The sequence below is a fragment of the Chiroxiphia lanceolata genome, chromosome 1 (genome assembly GCF_009829145.1).
Source record: "Chiroxiphia lanceolata isolate bChiLan1 chromosome 1, bChiLan1.pri, whole genome shotgun sequence".
Classification (NCBI taxonomy): domain Eukaryota; kingdom Metazoa; phylum Chordata; class Aves; order Passeriformes; family Pipridae; genus Chiroxiphia; species Chiroxiphia lanceolata.
In genome coordinates this window covers 63,089,640-63,116,313 of record NC_045637.1, presented here as the reverse complement: position 1 = coordinate 63,116,313, position 26,674 = coordinate 63,089,640, and the positions used below count along the sequence as shown (strand labels likewise).

The 26,674-nt window shown below is 42.7% G+C and overlaps 1 protein-coding gene across 1 annotated transcript in view; it reads right to left on the bottom strand.

Moving 5' to 3' along the window:
• The window catches only part of AHRR (aryl-hydrocarbon receptor repressor), an 85,602-nt gene extending 71,630 nt beyond the window's left edge, over positions 1 to 13,972 (bottom strand). Inside the window, exon 1 of the mRNA XM_032698661.1 lies at positions 13,817 to 13,972. The gene's annotated coding sequence lies outside the window, so the exon portion shown is untranslated. The remainder of the gene's footprint in view (positions 1 to 13,816) is intronic.
• Between the last annotated feature and the right edge of the window lie 12,702 nt (positions 13,973 to 26,674).

The window sequence follows — 26,674 nt, the reverse complement described above, 5'->3', positions numbered from 1 at the left end:
TCATGAGCATTTAAGCTCTGGGATGAGGTACAAAGGATTTAATGGAAACTGTTGTCTTGAAACCATGGTTAGTTGTCTTCTTGTAATTTGCACTTTATCCTAACAGAAGTTATGCATAAATTAAACAGAAGCAGTTGAACTGAATGCAGGCATACTCAGGAAAAATAAGAAAATTTGGTAGCTTTGGTAGCTATAGGAGCTCAAATTACATTGTCTCATAATCTCTCTCACTAAATTTTGTGAATCATTTCCTGCCCGAATGGGATCAAATACTATGCATTCAATGCCTGAACTACAAAAAAGGGCTGTGTAGACCTCAGCTTCAAAGTCACACAGGTTTTGAAGAGGCAGCCTGGGAGTGAGGAGGTCGTGTTGTCATCCCTACCGCACTGCACACCACAGCACAGTTTCACCTGCAAAGTAAGAAGGGGATGGGGCTGGAGTGTGGCTTGACTTTTTGCAGGATTATGTGTTTCTACCTTGAGAAGAGCAGCTCTGGAAAAAGACTTCCGCTCACGATGGCTCATCAACAGGACAGAAATCTAGCTGCCTGCTGTCACTGAATTAATAGTGATTAGCATGTTTCTGCCAAGTTTTCTGCTTCTAATGAATGATCATGTTTTAGGAGAAAATATGATAACAGTTTTGGGTATATCTTTGCAAATAGCACACAGTACTGTTTCTAGCTGAAGCAGCCCCACTTAAAAACTGGAGCGAAGAATGATTAAAGGTTGTGAAAACAAGCCCTGTACTCAGTGTCCAGGAGCTCCAACTGTTTGGGTTATCATGAAGAACAGCAACAGAGAACTTCCGCACAATAAGTAACTACATTACGTAAGAAACAAACATTTCGTGACAAGAAACAAACATTTCTAGCAAGATCCAATTTACTGAATTTGCGGTTAATTAAATTCAAGTTACAAATAAATGAGGATAACTATCAAAATAATTTATCCAAGATTGTAGAGAACTCTCCCTCACTGGGCCTTTTTTTCATCAAGAATTTTTTCTGAAGAAATCTATTGGACCTGTGTGGTGAGGAATTTGTTTAAGAATGTCTGATGGTCCAGTTACACATGAGATTGAAACAAGATCGTGGTGGCCATAAAATTTGCTTTTCTGCCTCAATCTTTTCTTCAGTGAAAAAAAGATTAACTCTCAAACATGAAGAGTTGTTAGAAGACTACTAAAAAGGTATTAAATGCTTGATTTACAGAGGGTATTCTACAAGTACCAGGGATCATACATTGTCTGACAAACATACATAAAATCTCTCTTCAATTTCCTTTAAAGAAAATATGTACAAATTTGGCTATGTTGGGAGCTTCTGAAAAAAAGTTCCGTTTGTGTGTGTTCAGAAGACTCATTGTAGTCTGACAGTCATCTATAGTTTCTGCCTGAGCTGAGCACACGTCATGCCTTCATTCCTCCTACAAGCATCTGCACTATATATGTGCATCCCCATGTGCTTTACATGCCTCCCCTTGGAGCAGCAAAGGCAGCACCAGACTTTCCTTCTTGCTGTTCCTCCCCATCCTAGTGTGTTCTCTCTGCTCCAGCCACTGCCACCCAGAAAAAGAAGGACTCCAGATATAAGGCACAGGAACAAGGAGTCGGCCATGGGAAGGACTGAAGTAGCCCGGGACAAGGCAGAGAGGGAACAAAACCAGACAGCTTGTAGTCCTAAGTCTCAGCATCCCTAAGACCTGCAGACAGACACCGTGCTTCAAAACACTCCAGAAAGGAACCAGTGGGGAGCACTGCTTTTGAATCATTAGGAATTCGAAGTTACCATTCAGAATCCGGAGTTTTCACCAGAAATTAGGTGCCCAACACCTCCTTACTGCAATCACCTTCCCACGTCTCCTGTGGCTCCTTTGCCTTCGCTGCCTGCATTACAAGAAGAAATCTGAGCATGCAGAGCCCTACTCCTGCCCTGCTTAGAGAGCTTAGGGAAGGAATCAGGGCTATGCAGGAGCTGTAGGAATGAGGGCTGCGTGATGCGAGGCACGCGACTACAGCTAGTGACATCAGAGGCACCAGCCCTCGTTTTCTGGGAGCCTTAGTCTGTTCTAAAAGTGATGAGCACTCAGTACTGCAGCTGGAGGCAACCAGCACTGAGCTCTGAATGAGTGTACACCGAAGGCTACGTCTTCTGAAAAATCATCTCCTGAGTGCCTGGCATTCAGTAAATGAGAATATGTCTTTCAGATTTGTCTCTACTAATAAGACCATATGTCTCAGCAGTATAATAAAGATTAATTCAGCTGTGGTTTTGATGTACTTAAATACTAAAGTCACAATTATCACAGGACAGTCTGTGACAAAATTAATAGCACTGTGTTTGCACAGGATTTGAACACTGTGTAGTACAGAGCTGGAACTACAAGCTGAATGAGGATAATAAAAACAAAATATGCAACTTTATGAGATCAAACTTAGTGCCTGTCCACATAGGTGAGGAATTTAACAGTTGGACTTGATCTTTATTAATTTAAGCATTTAATGAATATATGTATGTATGATTTCACATTTCATCTTTAACTCCCAGGCTTCCTAATTTGCAAGTGCTTGATTTTGGAATACGGCAGCCCTTTGCTGCAGGATGGGTATGCAGCTACACTTTCAGGAATCTTAAGCAGAACAATAATTTCAATCACTATTCTTCCTTCACAAACAAGTTCATTAGGTGACTAAATTGTCTCATCGGCCCTCCTTTCTTTATATGTTTATATAAGAAAGCCTGAAATTAAGTTCAAGGACACCTTTTTTGAGCTTTGAGGATGTAAATAAATAACTTCTTAAAAAAGCTTAGATGTAAGTTTGTTGAGTTTTTTAAAGTAATGTTTGAAAAATACAGCTGTTTTTAGAACTTCTAACATGTGCTGTGTCGCCTAAGGAAGGATACAGACCATTACACATATAAAACACACACACACAAAAAGATTGGGCATATGTCTGGTACAACACTTTGTAGCTAGTAGAGTGGTATCTCTTCTACCAGGCTTGACTTTGGTCCTCCACTGTCTTTGTCCCAGACCTTCTGAGGAAAATACAGGATTGCCACAGTGGCTGGGCTACCCTTTCCATAATAAAGTGTGAGCAGTGATGAAAAGTTTTGCTACAGCTGAGGCATTTAGGTTATTGTCTGAACCATATGGATTATTTGATGATTAACAAGACAGTCAATCTCACATTGCAATCCTGCCCTCAGTAGGGATATTAGCATAGCATGTTTCACTTTGTCTCTCAGGAACATAATATCTTTGAGATCTCTGTCCTTCTGTTCTGTTTATTGAAACCTGACTAACAGGTCACAAGAAAAGCAGACGTTGTGAAAGCATATGCATCATTTCCATAACAAATCTGACTAAACCCAGTAAGATAGGTCAATGAAATATTTCTGCCATGAATGTGTAGTGTAGCAGGGCCTCAGTTCAGCTGTCTTCCATCTACAGCTAATTCAGGATCTGGGAGCAGCTTTATGCTGGAAACACAGCGCTCAGTACAGGTGAACAACTCAAGTATGCTTGCCAAGTGCATATATAATTTCTCAGATAGGTGTTGCCCGGATTTAGCTCTGTGCTGCCATGAGTGTTACCTGGATTTAGCTCTGTGCTGCCATGACAAGGCTGCTAGAGCTATTTAGTAAATCAAGTTTATGTAGTTCATTAGCTTGCCTACAATACTCTACGACTCTGAGGGATAAATATCCTTAGATAAAAGGGATAACAGTATCACTCTGGAAGAGTTGTGTCACTTTTTTTCACAAGACACATGTGGTTGTGCATTGAGTGCTTCTTGGGTTGCTTTATCCTCGTGCCCCATTCCCGTGTTCCACCATAAGGTGGAATGTGTTTCAGCACCCATACATCACCGTGATGGGTTGAATTAGAAATGTTACTTTGAGTTGTAGAACCAACCACAGGTTGCAAATGCAACTATGAACTATGAAGCTATGCTGGTCCTCCAAACTCTCTTGTAAGTTCACTAGCATTCCTGGTGTTACTTTCCCAACCACCTACATTTTAATACACTGCTTGTCATTTCATCAGACTTCAACTGTCTAGAGTTTAGGGTTCTCTTGAAATATTAGAGCAATGGTCTTTGACAAGACTATTTATCATCCTTCATCCACAAGGTCAGACTAGAAGTGTGGTTGTGTTAGGTTTGTGTGGCCAGCTTTTGGTAGTGGGGGGGCTACAGAGGTGGCTTCTGTGAGAACCTGCCAGAAGCTTCCCCCACCTCTGGCAGAGCCAATGCCAGCCAGCTCCAGGATGGACACACTGCTGGCCAAGGCCAAGCCAATCAAATATGGTAGTAGTGTCTCTGTAATAACATATTTAAGAAGGAAAGAAAGTTATTGTGTAGGAGAAATTGAAGCCAGAGAAGAGTGGATTGAGAATATGTGAGAGGAACAACTATTCAGACACAAAGGTCAGTGCAGAAGAGGGGAAGGAGGTGCTTCAGGCACCGGAGCTGAGATTCCCCAGCAGACCACGGTGAGGCAGCTGTCCCCCTGCAGCCCATGGAGGAGACCCATGCTGAGCAGGTGAATGTCAGAAGGAGGCTGTGACCCCATGGGAAACTTGTGCTAGAGTAGGGTCTACTCCATGGAAAAGGATCCACATTAGAGCAGTTCATGAAGAACTGCAGCCTGTGGGAAGGACTCATGCTGGAGAAGTTCATGAAGAACTGTCTCTCATGGGAGGAACCCCCATGCTGGAGAAGGGGAAAGACTGCCCTCCCTTAGCAGCAGCAGCAGAGACAACTTGTGATGAACTGACCATAACCCCCATTCCCCATCTCCCTGTGCTGCAGGGGCAGAGGGGGAAGGAGGGAGGAGTGTGGAGAAAGTGTTTTTAAGATTTGTTTTACTTCTCATTATTCTACTCTGATTTTGATTGGTAATAAGTTCAATTAATATCCAAAGTCTAATCTGTTTTACCTGTGACAATAATTGGTGAGTGATCTCTCCCTGCCCTTAACTCATGAGCCTTTTGTTATACTTTCTCTCCTCAGTCCAGTTGTGGAGGGGAGTGATGGAGCAGCTTTGGTGGGTACCTAGCATCCAGCCAAGGTCAACCCACCACAGTGGTGCAATTTTGGAGTAAATGCTAATAGCATGATGGGAAACCCTGAGTTATACAAAGAGAGGCTACAGATAGATTAGAGGATTGAATAGATGAGACAGAAGGACAGAAACACTAGGTATCATTTTTAGGAGTTTTCTAGTGTAAAGCCAAAATGGAACTAACTTAAAAGGAATTTTTATCAAGAAAGGATTGCTTATCAAAGTCAGGGAGACTCTCCACAGTAGCCAATAAGCTGGTGATCCTCTTTAGCAAGTGTGCCAAGATCCAATTCCAAGTCTTTCAAAAAAGTCTGCCATATACCATAACTGCACTCTCATTGCCCTGATTTCTCTCTTCTTTTCCACAAAAGGCTTCTTAAAAGATATTAGTTGCACTCCAGTGCAGAACAGAAGTAAAAATATGTGACAGATCATATCTTTTGAATATATATTTTTCCATATATATAGATCATATATTTGCATTTTTTTCTGTATCACTAGAGACAGCGTGGAAAAAGACAAAAGTGGCTGTCTTTGGCTCAGAGACACAGCCTGTTCTCATAGGAGCCTCTGTGATACTGGAAGAACACAACATAGCATTTTCCCTAAGAAAAGAAGCAAAAGAGGTTTGGATCTAAGGCCAGCAAAATGGCCTTTATTGCTATAAAAGTTATTATGAAATGTGTGTATGTAGGACAGGAAAGCAGGGAGGAAAACTAATGATAAACCTAGATGTATCATCAGCTTATTGGGAAGGTGCAACACTATTCTTCTCCTGGCTTTGCTCTTCTGCTTTGTTCCTCCCCAGTTATTCAGTGGAAGAAAAAGAGAAACAGAGGATGAAATGCCAAGAGCCTCTTAAAAGTGGTTCAGCAGAGCTTAGATATCAGAAGATTTAAAGGAACAAAAAAAAAAAAGACAAAAGCTTTCAGGGGAAAAAAATAAAAGAAGATGTTTTTCTTAAAGCATGAGATGGAAAATGGGAATACAGAGAAAAACTGTAATGAAACATGAAATATTTTCTCCTTGAACTCTGAAAGTTAAGTTCCCTTGATGCTTAAATTGATGTTTTTATTATTATTACCAGTGCAATTCAGTCTTTTAAAATGTTTTTGCTACCAGTGTAAGAAGCACTGCATTTGAAAGAAGCAGGTCACAGTTTGGAAACACACACTGAAAGCCAGGCTGGCGTGTGAGCTGTCAAGCTTTTGCTGAGTTCTTGCAAGTCTTCAGTTTAATGATGTACATGAAAATCAGAATGGAAACTCAAAAGTTCCTGTTCTTTCAGATACTGAATCTGAAAATAAAAGTAAAAATAAAACCTGATGTAGCTATTATTTTTGATATTATAAATGTAGCCAAACAAGTTATTACTGGTTGAAAGTCTGTCTAGTTTTGTCTGCTATGCTGACAAGGCACTGCTGGAGCACCTTGGTTTGGATAAGTACTCAAATTTAATCCAGGTTCTTGACTATCAATGTATAAGGCCCGTGCAAACCTCATAAAGTTCAACAAGGCCGAGTGCAAGGTCCTGCATGTGGTTTGGGGCAATCCCAAGCACAAATAAAGGCTGGGCAGAGAATGGATTGAGACCAGCCCTGGGGAGAAGGACTTCAGGGTGTTTGTGAATGAGAAGGTCAACATGACCCAACAATGTGCACTCACAGACCCGAAGGCCAGCCACGTCCTGGGCTGCATCAAAAGCAGCGTGATCAGCAGGTCGAGGGTGATTCTTCCCCTCTGCTCTGCTGTAGTGAGACCCCACCTGGAGTGTTGTGTCCAGCTCTGGGGCCCCCAAAATAAGAAGCACATGGACCTGTTGGAGCGAGTCCAATGGAGGTCACAAAGATTAGGTGCTGGAGCACCTCTTCTATGATGACAGGCTGAGAGGGTTGGGGTTGTTCAGCCTGGTGGAGAGAAGGCTCCTGGCAGACCTTACAACAGCCTTCTAGCATCTAAAGGGGGCCTACAAGAAAGCTGGAGAGGGACTTTTTACAAGGACATGTAGTGATAAGACAAGGGGTGATGGTTTTAAACTGACAGAGGGTATGTTTAGGTGAGGTATTAGGAAGAAATTCTTTACCGTGAGGGTGGCGAGGCACTGGAACAGGTTGTCTGGAGAAGGTGTGGAGGTCCCACCCTTGGAAGTGTTCAAGGCCAGGCTGGATGGGGCTTTGAGCAACCTCATCTTGTGGAAGGTGGCCCTAGACATGGCAGTGGGGTTGGAACTAGATGATCTTTAAGGTCCCTTCCAACTCAATCTGTGATCTATGATTCCGTGTTTTTCTCTCCAGAAACATGAATATCTCCTTTGAAAGCAAAATATTATATCTATTCCCATTACGTTTTTGACATCTATGGACATATCTACCTTTTCTTGTTTGCTATCTGACAACTGGAACTTTTTATTTTAAATGCTTTTACTGTTTTAGAGACATGTCCAGAGGAAAAAAATGTTTAAACACATATGCAAATTACCTCTAGTACTACTCTCTTCTAATATTATTTATATCCGTTACTATCCTGAAGTAGCTAATAGATAAAAATTAATTCTCATTAATAATCCCAGCGGTGATATTTCTATATGTTCATTAAATTTTTGATCACAAAATTTTAGATTATAAAAAATATTAATTTTCATTAAAAAGCCATGGCTGCAAGTATTTCACTTCATATAATTAGGGCAATACATGGGGGAAAAGTTGACATCTTGCCTTCAAAGTCCCAGAATTTTATTTGTTGCCAAGATAAAAAAGCACACATTTTATCATAGCACATCCTGTCACAATACCACTTGTCATGAAGCCTTTACTACCATCCAAGACCATCAGATACTAATAGAGAAGCTAGTTTAAGATTTACTGATTTACTGAAAAGTAAAAAACAGGCATTTTTCATGGAGAAAAAATCTTAGAGAATCTCCTCAATTGCAGAATAGGGGAGAGCTCTTTTATCAGCTTTTATAGCCTGCCTTCCCTCCCCAGTCCCTCAACATCCATCTATCCCAAGACAGAAAGATTTTTTTAATCCTTGCAAATAGGGCTGAAAAGACCCTCGAGAGATCATACAGAACATCATTCCCTCCTTCACACAGAAGCAGCTGTACCAAAACCATTCAAGAGATTTCAGATCAGAGAAATGTCTTGTGAGCATGAAAGACTTGTCTGTTTTTTCTAGCTAAATCAATTGATTTAATAAAGGAGTGACACATCTTTCTAGTCTTTTACATGCTTAGGCCATCATAGCTGTAACGACACAGCTGTTAAACCACTCCCCAAAGCTGCTTCTAGTGAAGAAGTATAGTTTCTATGAGTACCTCAGAGATTTTATTCCAGCGTTTAGCTTTCACTAAAATCAAAAAATTTTTTCCTAAGTATTTTAACCCAATTTTTCCTTACTACAACATATAGTTCTATCATAATTTCTTGCCCTAGCTGACATGAACTTGAACAATAGGTTAAGTTCAACTAACTTTGCAGTTAACCCTATATTTCTAATGATTTTTTACTTCTTTCCCTTTACTCTTCTTATCTCTGGACTAAACAATTTTTCAAATTTTTTCTTGTAGGTGGTGTTTTCTAGACATCTGATTATTCCTTTTACTCTCCTTTGGACTCTTAATTCTGTCTGCATTTCTTTCTCAAGTACCCTGCTCCTAAATGAGGTCCAAGCTAAGGACGTACCTTGGCTGAGCAGGACTAAAAGACTGCTCATGTATCATAGAAAAAACACTCCCATTTTTACACACAATTTTTACAACAGTGCAGTGCTACTGACTCATGTGTAGTTTGTGATCCACCGAGTTTCCACATCCTTTTCTCCTTAGCCATTCCCCATGCTATATTTGAGGACATGATTTATTGTTGACTGAAAATAAACCTTTGCACAAAACCTTACAGACTCACATCCCTCTTGGTTTTCTGGAGGTTGTGACAGTCAAAAATCACTGTGAATTTGACTCATCTTCCAGAGTGCCTGAAACCTGTTTCTGATTGGTGACCTCTGCAGGCTAAATGCCCACATGCTCTGGCCCCTCCTTCGGGATGGTCATAAAATAGGGAACAGCTCTGACAGATCCCTGTGGAGACCCAACCTGAATGATAATCTTCTCAATACACCCTTCAAAAATCTCTAATGCCTGTATCCTTTGCCCACAAAACAACCTCAGCAAATTTTGCTTCTCTATAAATGACCTGAAACAAGAAGAAAGCACAATGTTTGTGGAAGGATTCCTCATCAGAGGACAAGGAGAGGGAGACTCAATCTGACAAGTGCATCAGGAGTTCTCAGACATCAGAAAATCACATTTTGGAGAAGCAAATCCCTGTGAAAGACAAGGAGACCAAGAAGAGCTGCTTTCCAAACAATGCTGCCCAGAGTGAGAGGTGAGAGCATAATATTTGGAGTTTCAGCAAAGGAAAAAGTTCAAGAGGCTGCTTAGCATCGTGACTCCCAGGGATCTGTATACTACCAAATGTAGCAAACAGTGCCGAGGAAAGCGAGACAATGACCCCAAAACTGCCACGTATTCAACTTCACTCTATCCCATCTCCAGTGTTACAGCAGAGAGAGAAATCCAGTTACAGTGTTTTTCTACAGTCCCAACAAGTGACAAAATTTTATTTCGTGCTAGCACACGTTTTCAGCAAGCAAAACCTACTGAAAAGACCACGACTTAGCATCAATACTAATAAAGTTTAAGAGTAAGGAATAAATATTTAATGTATTTAGTGCATGCACAGATATTGCAGTCAAATACAGAGCAATAGCTCTGGTGCACTGGGCAGCACTGCAGTTACAAGACAGATCAAATGCATGGTTGCAAACGCCATGTTCTGCAGCCCTAGCTTAATAGATTGCATCACACTTATTATTTATGCATTGCCTGCAGATGCAGCCTTAATTCAAAACCACAGACAGTATGATCCAACCATCATCCAAGTATCCAGGTATAGACAAAATGCTTTGTTCATAGATGCTCGTTTTAAAGATCTTCCACTGACATAGGCTGCTAGGTACTGCCATAGGCTGCTAGGCACTGCCATCTTGAACAATTTTACACCACCATCCTGCAGTTGCCCTGCCACTGCATACCAGAAGGCACCTATCAGAGTGGGAAGCTAAGATTCAGAAAAAGGTTTTAAAAAGGTAAAACTGGGTTTGTCACGACTGTAGATGCCCTGAGGGCATCTGCATGTCTGAGGGTTGCACTTGAGTGAACAGGTCCTACCTTTTGTATGCTGAAATGGTTGTATCACACATTGGCACTAGGGACTTTGGGAGTTCATAAGTATTTGGAGTTCATTTAGTTGGCATTGTTAAGTTGGCATCATTTTGTCCACCCTACTTGTGCAATCCTATAAGTCCTTCCATTCAAGTTCTGCAGTTATATGTGTCATATTTGTCATGTTGACAGCAGTACAACGTAAACAGAACTCGCTATAGAAACCTCGAAGTTCAAGGTTCTGAAGGTAAGTTGAACTAAATCCAAAATGACTGTCAAAAAAGCTCTGTAGGAGAGATCTGGACTGACAGAGACATATTCCTAAAGCGTTTTTGTCTCAGGATGTTCATCTGGTTCCTGACTCTCAGTCAAATTCCTTGTGAAGTACCTTAAAATTTTCATTCTTTGTGCAGACCCAGAAGTCTGCATTACGGTCACCTTCCTCTTAAAAAGAGAAGCATCCACTTGGTACACTTTAGGCTGCATATTTGCTCTCATGTTCACCTTCTTCACTTTTACCTCAAAACATTTGTAGAAACCCTGGTCTGTAGTTTTCTAGAAGCAATTTGCATAGAGGGCCAACAACAAAACAGCTTCTCTCAAAAGCAGCAGCCCCTGCTTCTGCTAGCCAAGTATGGCTGGATTTATTTATATATGTATTAGCATATACCTCTGACATATAATATGACACATAAGTCACCTTCTCATATCAGCTGGTAGCTGACAGGAAATTAATTTCTGGGGCAAAGACATTTTTTTTCTTTTCACATGTGGTTGCAGTGGTGACCCATCCTGAGCACTGGCAAGTGCCAGGCTGCTGCAGTCGTCCTGTCCTGCTTGCCATGGCCATGCGGGGACAGTGTCCAGCACCAGTGAGCTGTCATGAACGTGGCAGTTGGGCAGTAACTGTGTGGGAACATTCGCGTTGGTAAACATCCTGTTGCCTATCTCACGGTCAAACCCACAATGTCTTTGCTCTGCCTGTACCAGGGAATCAGGCAGGCACTTCCTGCTGTCCAGGTAACCCTCTTCAAGTGGGAGCAGCCAGACTTGAGCAAAATCTCTCTTGTGCTGCTCAGGCAGATTGGGTTAGCAGCTGATGAATTGTGGTTATCTGAGCTATAGCTTATTCCCCTCATGGGTAAGCCAACTTAAATTGAAAACATCACCACTCTTCAGCAATGCATTTGTGTGTGTGGACATGAGTCAAATTAGAAGCAATGTCTGAGTTAGGACTACAGTTACTCCATGGTGAAGACAAGTCCATGGTATCCAAACTCACCCCCTTCCCGGGACTTAACTTCAGTGGTTATTCAAACATTACTGTTAAAAAAGAGCCCTGACTGACACTTCCTACCCAAACTTGGCAATTCCTTAAATTTTCCTCCAAAATCTGCTTTGTCCTAGCTGTCTCTGGGCACAAAGAGACACTCCCACATCCTTTACATTCCAGTTGGGGCTAATTGAACTCACATGTCAGCATGAGTCAGCAATAATTACCAGGAATATTAAGGAAAGATTTGGCACTGGACATTGATAATTCACCAGCAGAGCCCCAATGTTTAGTGGGGTCTCATATTGCATCAACCCCCTTAAATACACGACAGCAAAAGCTATATATCAAGTTCTCAATCTAGTTCAACTATATATGGGCAATTCCTGGTGACAAAAGCATCTTTACTGTATTTTTTGATACACCTACAGAAGGGAAAACCTAGTGGAAAAACCATTTCTGACTGCTAAATCCTTGCTAGAGTTTAAATCCATTTATACATTAAAACCGATGAATCAATGTTAGACAGGCTGGCTGGTTTTTGTAAGCACTCGCACAGCAAACAGGGCCTAGCAATGCATTTCCTCCTTACAATTCCTGGGCAGAAATCTGAATCGATGGTAAGTTGAGGTAATAACATAACTCCCCCTCCCATGGCTCAGTTGGAATTAAAATCCTGAAACCACAACAAACTGACTTTTCCATATATGAGAGTTCATTCCCTATCACTCTTCCCCAAACACTCCCCCTCTGTACACCTTCATCCCATGGACTGTGGAACACTGTGCTTCCAGAGCTGAAGACTGGAGGTGCTTATACACTAGCCCGACACAGCCCCTAAAATCCTAGTTCTCTCCTCGAGATCGAAGAATATCCAAATGCACTTTTATGGTCAACTATGGCAAAAAAATAGGTTGTCCCAAACATATGCTGATGCAGGGACACTGTGGATGCGGCGGTGAAAAGTGAGGACTGTCTCTGCCTGGGCTCTCACAGGGGATGACGGTAGGAGCTTTAAAGTTACTACCAAAAACTTAACTGGTAACTCTTTCTGGATTTTAATATCTACAATATTTTAGGTGCTTTGTTTTTCAAGGAAATAAATTCTTGCTCTTGGTTGCAAATTAACCGAGTGCCTTGCCAGTGAATTCGACCTTGTCAGTCATTAAGTCTCTCCCTTAAATGAAATGATTTAGTCTTAGCCCTGGTTAATAACACTCTCTACGGTTCATATAGGAGAACTGTTTTATTTTATCTGCTGCGAACATATATGCATCAGCATTCTTTTCAACAAATTACTTCTGAGCCCAACCAGATCATTCAGTTTTATTTAAATCCAGTCCTGGTTGCCGTTTTGAAATCTCGAACTACCAAACATCAAGCATATTCTTGGGTTTTTCTGGTTGTTTTTGTTTCTTTTTGTTGTTGCTGTTCTGGTTTAATAATCCATCTCCTAGAAGCTCACTAAATGACGCACAAGCACTGTTGGTGCCCTTTTTCAGAAAATAAAGTGTTTTATTTCATATAACTTACACTATTTGCATTATTCTTTAAGAAATACATAAAACTACAGCTTCACCCAAAGACATACAGAATTCTTGTTTACTAAACAAAGTAACGCAAAGTCAGATAAAGCACTGGAGCCCGTGCTCACGCTTTGTCTTTCCCTCACTGCTTTTTCGCCCTTTGGTGTGTCAAACTGAAACACAACAAGGATTTGTAGCCTCTGAAGTTATAAAACACTTAAAATGATTTTCAGGGCAAGTACTGACTGACCCCAAAGCTAACCCAACCCGTTCAGTGCCAAGCGAGTGCACTTGAGGCTCGAAAGAGGAGACCTGAAACTTTATTTCACTTGTTTTCCCCTCGGAAGGTCTCTCGAGGCGTCGGTGGAAAGGATGTGGCCAAGGTGCCACGGCAGAGCCCTTCGCCGTCTCGGCTTCAGTCCTCGGGACAGCGAGGCACCCCTCGGGCATCATCCACCCGAGGGTCGGCGGACACCCGCATCTCCCGGGGCTCTCGCCTGGGAGCTGCGGATTATCACCGGCGCCCGGGTGGAAGAAACGGGGCTCGTCCTGCGCGGTTACTGTCCCACAGCCGCCGACACGGCCGGCGAGACTACCGACACCCAGGGGACAGGGTGCTGGTTTAGGGGAGAGGTGGCCGGAGCCGCCGGTCCCCCGGTTCCCCCGCACGGCTGAAGCCTCAGCTGCCCACCGCGAGCTTTCGGGATGCAGCGACTTACCCCACGGTCCCCTCCACGACCCGAGGGTGCAAAGTTTCTGCGGGCGAGGAGGAGAAGCCCCCGGCCGCGGCGCAGGGCGGAGGTGCGGGAACGGGCGGCGGGAACGGGCCGGAGGGCGCCGGGGGTGGGGAGGATGCTCGGGCGCCGCTTCCCTCGTGATCCAGGTGGCGGGCGGGCGGCCGAGGGACAGGGCGAGCCGCCGGCTGCCCGCTCGCACGCGATCCCAGCCCGCCGCCTCCCCCCGCCGGCGGCAGAGGGCGCTGCGGCGGCGGCACCGGCGGCACCGGAGCCCGGGGCGGGTGGCGGGCGCGGGAACACCGGGATCGGCCGGACGGGACCGCGGCGATCAGCGCCCGTCCCCGCCGGTGCTGTCCGGCGCTCCGACGAGCGATGGCAGGGGCTGAGCCGGGCCCCCGCTCCCCGCGGTGCGGTGCACCTGCCCGCGCCGCCGCGGAGCACGGCTATTCCGAAAAGTTGAAAGGGAAAAATACAGTGCGGGTCCTTCTCCGCCTCCGGGATGTCTGGAGCAGCCTCAATCACCTCAGCGTTGGTGTCTCCAGAGGGGGCTTCCCCCTGCCCCCCGGCTTCCCCTCCTCCCTGCCGGGGTCGCTGAGCTCGTCGCCTAGCGCAGTAGCAGCTCAGCTCCTTCGGCATCACCGGTGCCTTCCGTGCATTTACCGGCTTCGCCTGGAAGCCGACTAATAGCTGGGATAGTTTTTATAACTGGTAGGGGTTTTGTTTTTTTTCCCAGAACCTTTTGTCGACGGATTTCTGGTTTGTACTGGAAGGGACGGGATCCCAGTCAAGCGGCAAGGCCTTTTGCGAGTGGTGTTAGATGCTGGAGTTTGGTAAGTATCTGAAGTGGCGCTTGCAGGGAAGGCTTAAGGAGAGGACAGAGAAAACCAGAGCAGGCTGATGAAGAAAGTCCAAGGTAACAAAGTGAAACACTGTCCTCTCCTTGCAGGGTGCCAGTCGTTAGCGAGGAGATCCAAACTTTCAACTCCCAGCAGACTTCTGGCACTGGTTGATGTGGGGAGAAACTGTCTTCTGCTCCTCACACCTGGACTGCTGAGATGTCCCCTCAGATGCAGATGCACTGACAGGTACCAGCCATCAGATAGCAGCACCCTGCACTCCCTGCCTGCATCCCAGACACAGTGCCTCAGCTTCTCAGGCCTCATCTGACTGCGATCTATATCCACAAGCAATCCTTCTGAGAAAGTCCAGTTTTTAAGACACAGGTGTCAGATTATAGAAATATATATATACACACATACATATTTACTTTCCTATATATATAAATAGGACAGCAAAGAACTCCACTTTTGCTAATCATAAAATAGTTTGAGTTGGAAGGGACCTTCAAAGAACTTCTAGTCCTACCTGCAATGAGCAGGGACATCTTCAGCTAGATCAGGTTGCTCATCCAACCTGACCTTGAACATTTCCATGGATGTGACATCTACCACATCAACAGGGAAACCTGTTTCAGTGTTTCAGAACCTACTTTTTGTCCTTATATCTAATCTGAATAACCTAATAGCTGTTTCATCCATATGAAGCTTTGCTCTCAAGTTGCTTGTGGTACAGGTTGAATGAAAATGCACCATTTACTAGGGAAAAAGAGGAGAGGAACAGAAGTGCTAGAGAGTACATAAACCTTCTCCTCTCCCTCTCCAGACAGCAGTCAGGAGGGTGGTCCCATCTCAATGGTTGGTCTCCACGGCTGTGCACTTGTGTGGCTTCCCAGCTTTCCCAGCTGTTCAGAACTGTCTCTCTCTGCAGTGTCCTACCACCTGACCTCATGATCACTATTAAGTCCTTGGCTTGACAGCTCTTATCTTGGTTTTAGCAGGGAGACCACATTCTGGCAAATGGACCTACATAATAAGCTTCCATCCCTCTTTTGTCCATATTGTTTAAGGTGAAGGGAAGGCCAGATTCCAGCCCTCCTGTCCTGTGCATAAGGATGGAAGAGCCCAGGTCATGGGAACACTATTGTTCCAGAAAAATAGATCCAGTCAGTGTTGCTGATCGCTCTATTACATCTACCCAGACAGAGCCTTGGCTATAAAAATAGGTGCAATAATCCACATGGACAGTTGCAATTGTAAACGGCACTCAAAAAGCAAAAACGGAATTCATAGTTTGACACAGACATATCCCCAATCCATCAGGATGTGACATATTGGCAACGTGTCTGTGCCAAACTATGAATGTCGTTATTTACTTTTCCTCCAAATGCTATTTACGATTGTAACCTTCACTGTAAATTAGTGTATCTATTTTATATTGGGTGTTTTCTGAGCGGCTTTGGTATTGTGTGCACTTATTATATTCACAGGATTGATGCAAGTTAGACCAGTTGGGCTACAATAAATCTTCAGGGACTACAGACTGTGCTTATGCTAGGAGTATTTGCCAGCATAACTCTACCAGCAAATCCTATCTGGCAGAGGCAAGGCCTATGTTTGGAAAGAGAAATCAAAGGCCATCAACACTGAATAGCTCTCCACTAGATGGAACAATGGTGCTTCTGCTGCCAGGCCATTGACAGGGAGTGATTTACCCAGAAGAGAATTGGGGGGGTGGGGGTGGTGGAGCCCGGAAAGTTCTGGATAATGGTGAGACAGTCATGGGACAGCTATTGTTCATTGCTCCTCCTGGTGAACTCAGTGCCTCAGAGGAGAGCCGGGGAGCTAGGAAGTGTCTTGGTGTGTGAAGACACATCAGAGATCGTTGACGAGGCATGAATCGGCTCTGATTTAGAAACGGTGTCACCACATGGCATTCAGGTCACTCTAACAAATCTTGTAGTGAGCTTGTTTGACTAGAAATGGGGCCCCAAGCTAGCATATGTCCAGCTTGGAATTTGAACTCTTTTGCACCTGTCTACACTGATACATCCAAAGATGGTGGTTCAGATGTTTAATAGGTGCCTATTCCATGTATAGCTGAATGACCCAGCCTGAAGAGAAAATATTCATGTTGTATTCTCTTCACTCCCTGGATTTTAAATTTTGTTAAAAGTAATTGCATTTGCCAGGCAAGAATTGTTTTTCATAATCTCATGCTGCTGACTGTTTATACTTATACCAGCTATGTGCAGATCATTTTTATACAAGTTAGGCTTACTGAACAACCGCCAGATAGTTCTGCTTTCTTTCTTGGATTTTAATTGCTTACTTGCCCAGCATCTATTTTTAAAATGGAACTGTAAATGGAACTGTAAGTTCCATCAATCAACATAGATGCAGGGGGTCAGTGCCCTCCTTACTCGTCCTTTGCTCCCTCTCACAGGAAATGTGGAGGAATTGTTAAGGAATCTTCCCAGTTTGACCATCACTGGCAGTCACACTTATAACACTAGAGACTTCCACTTTTGGTACTGAAGATCCTTCATAGCAGACAGCTCCAGTGAGCCGACTGGAGTCCTGCTTGGCTCCCCACACACCCCACTGACATGCAGACAGACCACGTTTCTGTACCTGGATTTACCTTAACTGAGTCTTAGGTGTCAAGTTCCACGAAGCACTTCATTATCATCATAGAAACATGGCAACACTCAAGATGATCCCACCGGGGAGCCCCCAGCCCAAAGAGTCCCTCACTTTTTGTTGCCTCACAGTCTTCCCCATGCACCAGTCCCCTCCTTCCTCCTCATTCTTTGCTTCTGCACCTCTCTCTGTGTCCATCCACCATGATCGAACTTCATGTCCTTTGTTATCCAAAAGCTCAACAATTCCTGGCTCCTGCTGTGTCTCTCAGTGCCCGTTCACCTGGTTGGCATCATCTGTCTTCAAGTTCTTTCTTATCCTAAAGGTTGATAGTTCATGGCCACATGTCTCTGGGTCTCACTCAGAGCCCAATCTGCATTTCAATCCACAGCTTGCAAGTCAAGCTACCTGCACAGAAGTATTCTTCATCAGAATCTGGGATCTGAGCTGTCAAGACGTTTAACAGGCATAAGCATTTAGGTTCAGGAATGCATTTAGATGTTTTGCAGGACTGAGAGTAGAGCTCAGTATTTTGCAGGCCTGAGACCAAAGTTATCAGGACATACTGATTTTATATTAGCAATATGATCATCTATAGACTCACATGCACACATACATGTAGAGACATAGGCTGTAGTAGGAGTGCACATGGAGTAGGAGGCTAGAGATCCGTGCAGACTCAACTATGTTGTGCAACCAGGACAGAAGGTTCTCAATAGTTCTATGAGATGGCTTATAGGCCCTTCATCCACTTAGTAAATCCGTGCCTGAATGGGGTTTCAAAGCAGAAACTTTGAATATCAGTCTTCTTTCTCCTCAGACTCCTTCTGCTTGATGGAAAATTTGTGTTCATTCAGTGGGCTGATTTGAATACTGAACCTAGACTCATTCACACCTTCATTTTCAAGACCACATGTCATCAATTTCTCACATAACCCCATTTTACTTCTGGAAAATAATTACAGACTTTAGTCTTCATCTGTCTTACGGTCAGCATTATTTCAAGCACCTACATACTCAGAACATCCATCTTATCTCTAATATTATAGCTTTTTGAATGTAATCGGCTTCTCATCTGTGTCCTTTTGCTCATTCTTTAGTATTTCTCATTATTTTTAGACTATCGGGAAGGGAGGTGATTGTGTGCAGGAAACTAGCAGGGAGCTGGAAGCTAATGTAATTTTCTTTTTGATCCTTTAAACGACACACAGTATTTGAAAAAAGAGGCAGACATTCTTAATATTCTCATAAACACAAGCATTTCCTCATGAAGCAACACTGGTTGCTTCTTATTCTTTTCATACTGCTTTTATAAACTCTGAAAGTACAAAATGATTGAAATATATTCGGTCTCCAGATTGCCAGAGCTAGCAATTTCAAACAATTTCAAATTACCTTCTTTTCTTTGAATAGAGTGTTTAAGAACTATCATATACTATATCAAGGAAACAAAAAAGGCATGTAAGATGTTTGGATAACATTCTTGTTAAACTGTAATTTGTCCTCACTCTACATTTAGCTCCCAATTTAATCAACAGATCCTAATACGTGCAGAAGAAGTTAAATCACAGCTCAAAAGAACATCTTCATGACCAGGGATTTTGTTTTGGTTTAGTTTGTTTGGTTTTTTTGTTTGTTTGCTGTCTCTCTTCTTTTTTCAAAATTTTCCATGTGGTGCTTAGCTGGTATTGGGTACCTCTCTAAGCTTACATACTTCTAAGGATTGTGTCTATTAACCTCAGCTGACTGTGTTACATAGCAACGAAAATGTCATGGTCTGAGCTACTTTTGCTCAGGTGTCCTACTCCTCAGAGGGCTGCAGGTTGGTAAGGCTGTGGTGCTGATATTTCATTAAAGGCTTCCAAATGCTGCAGAGAGGGAAAGAGGAACTTCGGCTGTTGTACTGCTGCTGCTGCCTGTATGCAGGGACTGCTACTTGTTTGCTTGTTTGCTTGCTAAGCAAGAAGCTGCTATGGGAGCTATGAGGGAAAGAAGGCTGAAACTGCAGCTCAATGCCTTGAGTAGCAATAGATCCGATGTGTCAGATAATATCGCTCTGGAAGTGACAGTGATCTCAGAATTGAAACTCAGTCACTTCTATCTTCACTTCCCTGCCAAAGGGAAACTTGACTTTCGGGGGGCGTGGGAACTGGTGTCTAACACAGAAAGTGTAGGTGGGTGTCTGGAGTACAGAAGCACCTTTACGAGCCACAAGAGAAAGGGAGATGAAAAAGAAGAACAAAGTGTCTTAAATGCAGAGAGCTCAAAAGATGAATGAGTGTTTATAACAAGATATTTTGTGCATCCTTCTGTATCACTGTTTGTATTCTTCTGTGTACTCCACTTCTGTTTCTAGCAATTCCCCCTACCTTTCTTACATAGGAGTCCATATGAACCTGTGAATTGCAGCAAAATACAAGGAGAAATGTTTAGTTCACTCATATAGAGACTAGAGAAAGAAGAAAAAATGTTTAGAAATCTAAATTCTGACTCTATTTGCCCAATGGGAGTAAGGAGAAAAAAAAAGTGTAAGAAAATATTTATAACACATTATGAGATATCAAATATGATTTGTCATATTATTCATTTATTGTAAGAGATCATACAGTCATCTAAACAGACTTGATTTCCTTAAGTATTAAAAGAGGGTGCTAAAGCAACAGTCAGAGCAGAGCTCTTAGAGGTCATTACTGCTTATAAAAATCAATAAATAACTGTATCTTGTCAGTGAATTTTTAAGTCAGTTCATTCCATATGGTCCATCTTTCCTCAGACAAGTCAGCTGTTAAAAACAAGCAATAAATCATTCCTGTTCTTTTATTTTAATACTGCAAAGAATATTTGTTTTTATAACCAAATTGATTTAAGACTTAGTGTGGCCACAAAATATTCTAAACAGATGTCTAACTTGAAAGACACTAATATGCTTTCTTTCCCTGTAGTTATGGAAATTTGGGGTGCATGCAACCTGAAACCTAGACTTTCATGCCCAAAGAAAAATGCTTTCAGAAAATATATATGTTATTATAAAGAAGTATTTTTAATAACATATCCAGTGAATAGAAAATATGCCTGCTACACCACTCTGCAACTGAATTAAAAGCTGTGTCATCAGAAAAGTTGTTACAATAATTAGGATTTATGTGCAGAGGAAATATCACTGTATTAATACGTGGGCTTCTATTTACAGCTATAGATGGCTCAGAGTAGAGAAAATTTTTATTGACACATATATGAATAACGTGATTTATTGCACAGCCCATGAGCATCTATAATTGCATGTAGCACTTCCTCTGTTAAGTATACAAAATGTTTCATCCCGAGAGACACAATAACAGAGGAGCACCAGATGCTTTTTCTTCAACCTTGGCCTCTGAGTTATGACAGTGTGGCAACCATATTCTCTTCAAAAAGTTGCCTCCTACCTTCCTTTGTCTGGTGCATTGACTGTAAAGTGGGAATTGCACATTGTCGGACTATTCTGAAGCTTTTCCAGCAGAGGATTAGGACTGCTAAAGAGGCTAAAAAATCAAAGGGGACAAAACCAACCACAGTGAAAAGTGTGATCATCCTGATCTTTTACTGAGTCCTGTATAAGATAGAGGGTGTTTCTTCTGTCAGATAAGAGCTCACGGATCTGATACGTGAAGCTACGCCAGTCCATTTAATCCCTGCACACAACTCACTTGGACAGTGCAGGCATCAGGAGTGCATGTGATTGGCTAGAACCAATCCTACAGTGCTCCATCACTGCCTTTCTGCCTTTGTTCTACCTGCTCCCTCTCTACAGCCCCTAATGAGAAACTATTTATAGAAAGGCAAACAAGGCTATTTCCTAAAGGACCCTCTGTCATATGGAGCAGAGTGATATGGGAACAAATGGCAGTCTGTGATGTGGATGAGTAAAAAGGTGGTGATGGGCAGGGATGTCCTCAGCTTAGTTCCCAGTCTTATTGTGGAGAGCCCACTGAGATGCTTGGAGCAGCCTTAAACTGCTCCCTCCCAAGGAGCATCTGCCCATAAGCTGAGGATAGGGCACAATTGACTTATGTTGTGAAAGGCACAGATGCAGGGCAATTGTTTACTCATGCTCTGGATGTCCTTATGAACTTTAAAATGTCAGAACATCACTTGCCAATTGTGCTGGTTTAGAGGTAAACCAGCAGGGGAAATGAACTCAACTCAAAAGAGAGATTATAGATCAGAATAACAATTTAATAAAATAATACAATAAGTACGATTATACAGACAAACAATTGGTTTTAACCCACAAACCCCAAATGTATAACCCAGCTCCCTGGGGCATGAACAGAGTGGTGTTCTTTGGGCCCCCTGAGTCCAAAGTAAAAGGAGAGGAGAAAGCCTGTTGGTGAGAGTGCTGTTGCAGTCTGGTCAAGAGTGGCGATTGCAGTCCAGTCGAGAGTGGTGGTTGCAGTCTGGTTGAGGAGTGGTGGTTGCAGTTCAGTCGAGAGTGGTGATCTGCAGTCAGGTTGAGAGTGGTGGTTGCAGTCTGGTTGAGAGCGGTGACCTGCAGTCTTCCTCTGGATCCCACAAGTGGTTAAAAAAGTTCCAAGACTCCAAGATTATATATTCTCCAGTTCAGGCAGGAATGCTCAGTACTTCCCTCAGAGCGGGTAGTTCCACAAAGGGTATCAGGACAGAAGCACCCTCCTATCTCGCAGGCCTCTTAACACCTAGTTTATAGCCTGAGGAGTCAGGCTGCTCTGGGCAGAGAGTGTAAATAGTCTGTTGATAACAGTTTCTGGGAAATGGCATGGAAGACTATAGAATACACAGTTTTGGGTTACACTCATACAGTGATGAACTGATCCCAGCTGTTCTAACTAGGACACCAATTGTGTATGCTTGTGTATATGCATGTGATGAGGAATGGGAAGGTAGATCTGGGCACATTTTTGTATTTTCATTAAATCTAAAATGTTGACTACTGTAAACTGTAATTTGATGTCCAGTTTGAGCACCTGGACTTACCAAGTTCCTTGTGGAGCTCCTTGAGGAATAGAGGGATTGCACAGCTGAATGAGAGCTCTGCAGAATTAACAGCTTCTTGCCTGTCCTACCATAAAGTATTTATCTTGGAGGGGGGTACGGTACAGTTGCTTGTTTTCTCCCAGAAAATAGTTTGACTGTAGGTATTTCATGGGCAGGACATTGTACTTACAGTACAATTATTAAGTGTTATCAAGTGCACAAATATTATGCACTACGCTAAGAGTAAAAGTTCAAATTTAGGAAAAGGGAGAATTTGAGACAATATCACAAACACAATGAAGTTACTAGAGTAGACTGCTTTCCTCAGGTTTGTTACAAGAAGACAGCAACCCAACTTTTAGACCTAAAAGCACTTTGCTCCCTCAGGAAGGGGAGAACTGAGATAGGCAAATGTTGCCAGCACAATACCTGTGTCTTGGTTTTGGTTGGTATATAAATTTTCTTCTTAGTACCTGGTGCAGTGTTACCTTTTGCATTTGGTACGAGAATAATGTTGATAACACACTGATGTTTTAGTTGTTGCTCATGGAGTTTGGCTGTTCACCTTTGCAATATGCCATGTCACCTTTGTATCAACTATTATTTTTAACAGCCACGTCCCATTCAAACCTCAAGTCCCTCTTCTGTCAGGTCATCTGGCAAGTTTAATACTTTCACCTCATTCTGCTGTCATCCTTTGCCTGTCATTCTCTGACTCCTCCTTTGCCTTTTCTTTACTTCAGGAACACCTTGGAGAAATCCTGAAGTTTGTCCCAGAGGTCTTGCTTTCCCTCATACAAGCCAGAAGTTTGGTCTTCCTTTATCTCAGCAAGTCAATACATTTCTCAAACAGGCACAAAGCTGTGTTTGTCAATACAAGGCTTCATGGAGAAGTCACAGCCAAAATGTTACTCCACTGTGCCTTTTCCATCTTCACTGTGGTTTATAGACTTGAGACAGTGTTTGATAACTTTACTATCAAAAAATGCTCTTCCAAGATACATACTGAAAACTCACAATCTTTTTCTGAAGTGATTTCCTTTGTGATCAAAATCCAATATGTATGTCATAGGAAACAAATCCTCAGCTATGCAGCGCTCTGCTTTAAAATTTTTCTGTGATAGGGTTCATGGTGTGTTGGGCTGGCCCATGAAAGCCAGGTATACAGCACTGCAGGAGAAGCAATGGCCAGGTTAGAAAGCTAAAACAAGAGAGATGTAGTGCTACAGGGATTATTTGTTTGATTCCATAGAGTGAAGGAGGAATGAGGTGGGTTTTCCTTTAGATATTAAATACTTCTAGATATTGTGGATAACTATAAAACACGTTTAAAACGATTAATTAAGGAATTACCTTGGTAGACACGTTAGATGTTTGAGACAAATTCTGGCATCTTTTGTAAGGACGGGATAAGTAGCATTGGCAGGTCTCATGTTGAATATCCTGAACTTGTTGTCTCAAAACAATGAAGTGTTAGAGTTTTGTTGTGACAGGTCAGCTGAATTAGATGGCACTAGACCTTTACACTTGTTTCTCCAGTTCTAGCCAATCTGGCTTTGTCCCTTGCTTTCCCAGACACTCACCATTTGAGCTGGGGGAGGGTTGCTATCCTTTTTCTAAGCTCACAAGAGGAAGAACCTTTACTCCCCAGCAATCAAGAAGACTCAGACAAGAATAAGACTGAGGGGGCATATGTAGCAGAATGTGCAAGGGCTCACATTAAGACATTTTCACTAGGATGCTACACCTGATATTCCAGTAAAAATTCCTGAGTCCCCGGAGTGAAGGAAGGAACATACAATCCTTCCCTGAGGGAATCCTAAGGGAATTCTTCTGGCACTTTGGAGCTTTGAAATCAGCATACCAACCTCAGGCACAGAGCAGTTTTTACTGTCTTCTCTGAAGTGTTCCTTCTCAGGGGAAGGAAGCTGGCTGGTACTGGAGCAAGAGGCAAGAGACTGGGGTGCCACCTCCATTTCTGCAAAGTCTTGTCAGGTATCAGCTATCTGGTTCACTCTTTCAGGAGAAGTCATCAATCTTGTTTCTTGGCACTTGTCGTCTGTCATCAACATCTCTTCTGTTGGCCATGCCTAAACGTGTGGATCTGAATGAGTGCACCATGCCAACAGTTCTATCCAATTTCAGAGCTGGGAGTGGATGGAAGTCTTGCCAAAAGTGGTTTGCCTCAAGTGGTGTTGTTGGCCACTTTCAAATCCTTGGTCTTTATTCTATGTTGTAAAGTCATATCCGCAGCCCTAAACAAGCATCTTGTGTCAATACCACCAAGGGTATCAGTTTCTGCCTTGATGCAGGACTGTCTGCATTGTCACTTTACCCCAGGCGCAGGCATCTGTTGAATATGATGACCAGGACCAGCTGATAAACATCAGAATGATTTGCCCGGGTGTGCCTGTTGAGTCCTAGATTGTGCACCTTGGCTGTACCAGAACATTACTGTGAAACAGCACCATCTGTTCACTTTGACCCCAGGAGCAGTAGCATGCTTCACATTTCTTCCCCCCCCCCCCAACCCGATCCTTCCCATAGAGCACACCAGCAACAGGCAAATTAAAGCAAAAGGCAAATGCAGAACAGCCAACTTTACAAATAGCTAGGCAATGCTTGACTACAGTACTGCGATGGCCTCTGTAAATGGGGCAGGTTTGCATACCCCTCTGAGGTAAGAGATCACCTTGGGCAGTAGCTGGACTTCAGTCCTGTATTCCTAGACAGGGGTATAATCAGACAAGAGGTTGTATCTGGCTCCCTCTGTCTTCAGAGGAGTTGGAGAGCTACATCAGAATTATTGCCAAGTCACTGTGGTGTGGAAAGCTCGTCTACCATTCACCAAGACTCTGATAAAGTTTTCTTGCACTGTCTTTCCTCAAGAATTCTCTCCACATCTCCTCTATGTGCTACTTCTTGCAAATGGAAAGTCATTGTTTGCTTTTGAGTGCCAAGATGTGCAGATAAGTTTTGCTTGTTTGGGAGTAAGAAGTTCAAGACATCTAGGCATTTTGGCAGGTATGCCTGGAAGTTGAATCCACTTCCTTTTACAGTTAACCATTGCATGGCAAAAAGGCTTATATATAAAAATTGGTTGGTGATGCAGAACATAATATCGTGGTCACAGACTTATACTAATGGTGAGAAGCACACAATAATGCTATTTTTGCAAATTTGTTGTTAGTTTTGAACATTTAGAAGTTTTGCTTATGTTGTTCTTCAGCTGTGCTCTTGAGAGGCTCATGCTGTATCTTTAAGGACACGAAGTCCTGTGCAAACTCTGATTTTATTTTAGGTTCTTAGTGGAAGAAGCTAATATTAGGGGGAAATCATGCTAAGTGGTTATAATATTGTCACAGTAACTTGTGATTTCCATGTATTCTAAGCAATTGAACCAAGAGAAAGAGATTTCTGACTAACAGGTAAAACGATATGTTACATCCCACTTCCCTCTTCCTCTCCTACTCCGGCATGATCTGTTAATGTTATTCACATTCTTGTAACTTTTGAGGACAGATACAGTTATGGAGGGATAGTGAACGATGCTGCCTTTAATCTTTGTTCTAGTCTTTGTCTTATAAAACTATTCTGTGAAACTCTTGGGGAAAATATGCTCCCAGAAATTTCAGTATAGTCATTTGAGCAATCCCATTTGAGATTCCTGTTTTATTACCAATTTATACTTACATATATATGAATATATATATAATGTAAATACTAGAGAGAACTCAAATCTCCTAAACAATTTCTTATCCACTTTTGAAAGGAGAAACTGATACCCCTTGTACATATCTACAAGTTGTTCCTCTACAGGTACTCCAGCTAGGACCATCTCTTTATCCCCTTTTCTTTCCATATTAACTGACTAAGGAAAGGAAACCATCCATGTCCTCTTTCCTTTGCACAGTTTTTTGTGGGAAATCATGGTCTCTGGTGGGGAGACAGACATAGAAGGCACATAACTATCAAAGCCTCAAAGACAGAAGTAGGAATGCCCTATAGATCTGAAAAGGGCAATTCATGGTTGTGTAATTTCATGTGTCACATTTATTCTGTTCAGCTGTGAATGTTGGTGAAGAGACAGCTTCATTTCACACTCGAACCTTTTCTGCTGCAGATGGAAGTGTGCAGCCACCTCTTAAAGTCCTGGTCCCTAACATGCGTTACTTGTGACTGCAGATGGTACCTGCTGTTCTTAAAATTCATCATCTTTCTTCTTTCCTGGGCAGGTAGGGAAAAGAAGAATTAAAGCAGTGAAAACTTGGAAAAGAATAAGGGAGAATGGGTTGGAAAGAAAGTGGTCAAAGCTGTTTAGAGGACAAGTGATTAGAGCCATTTCTTTTAAGGCTGTACTTAATCACTA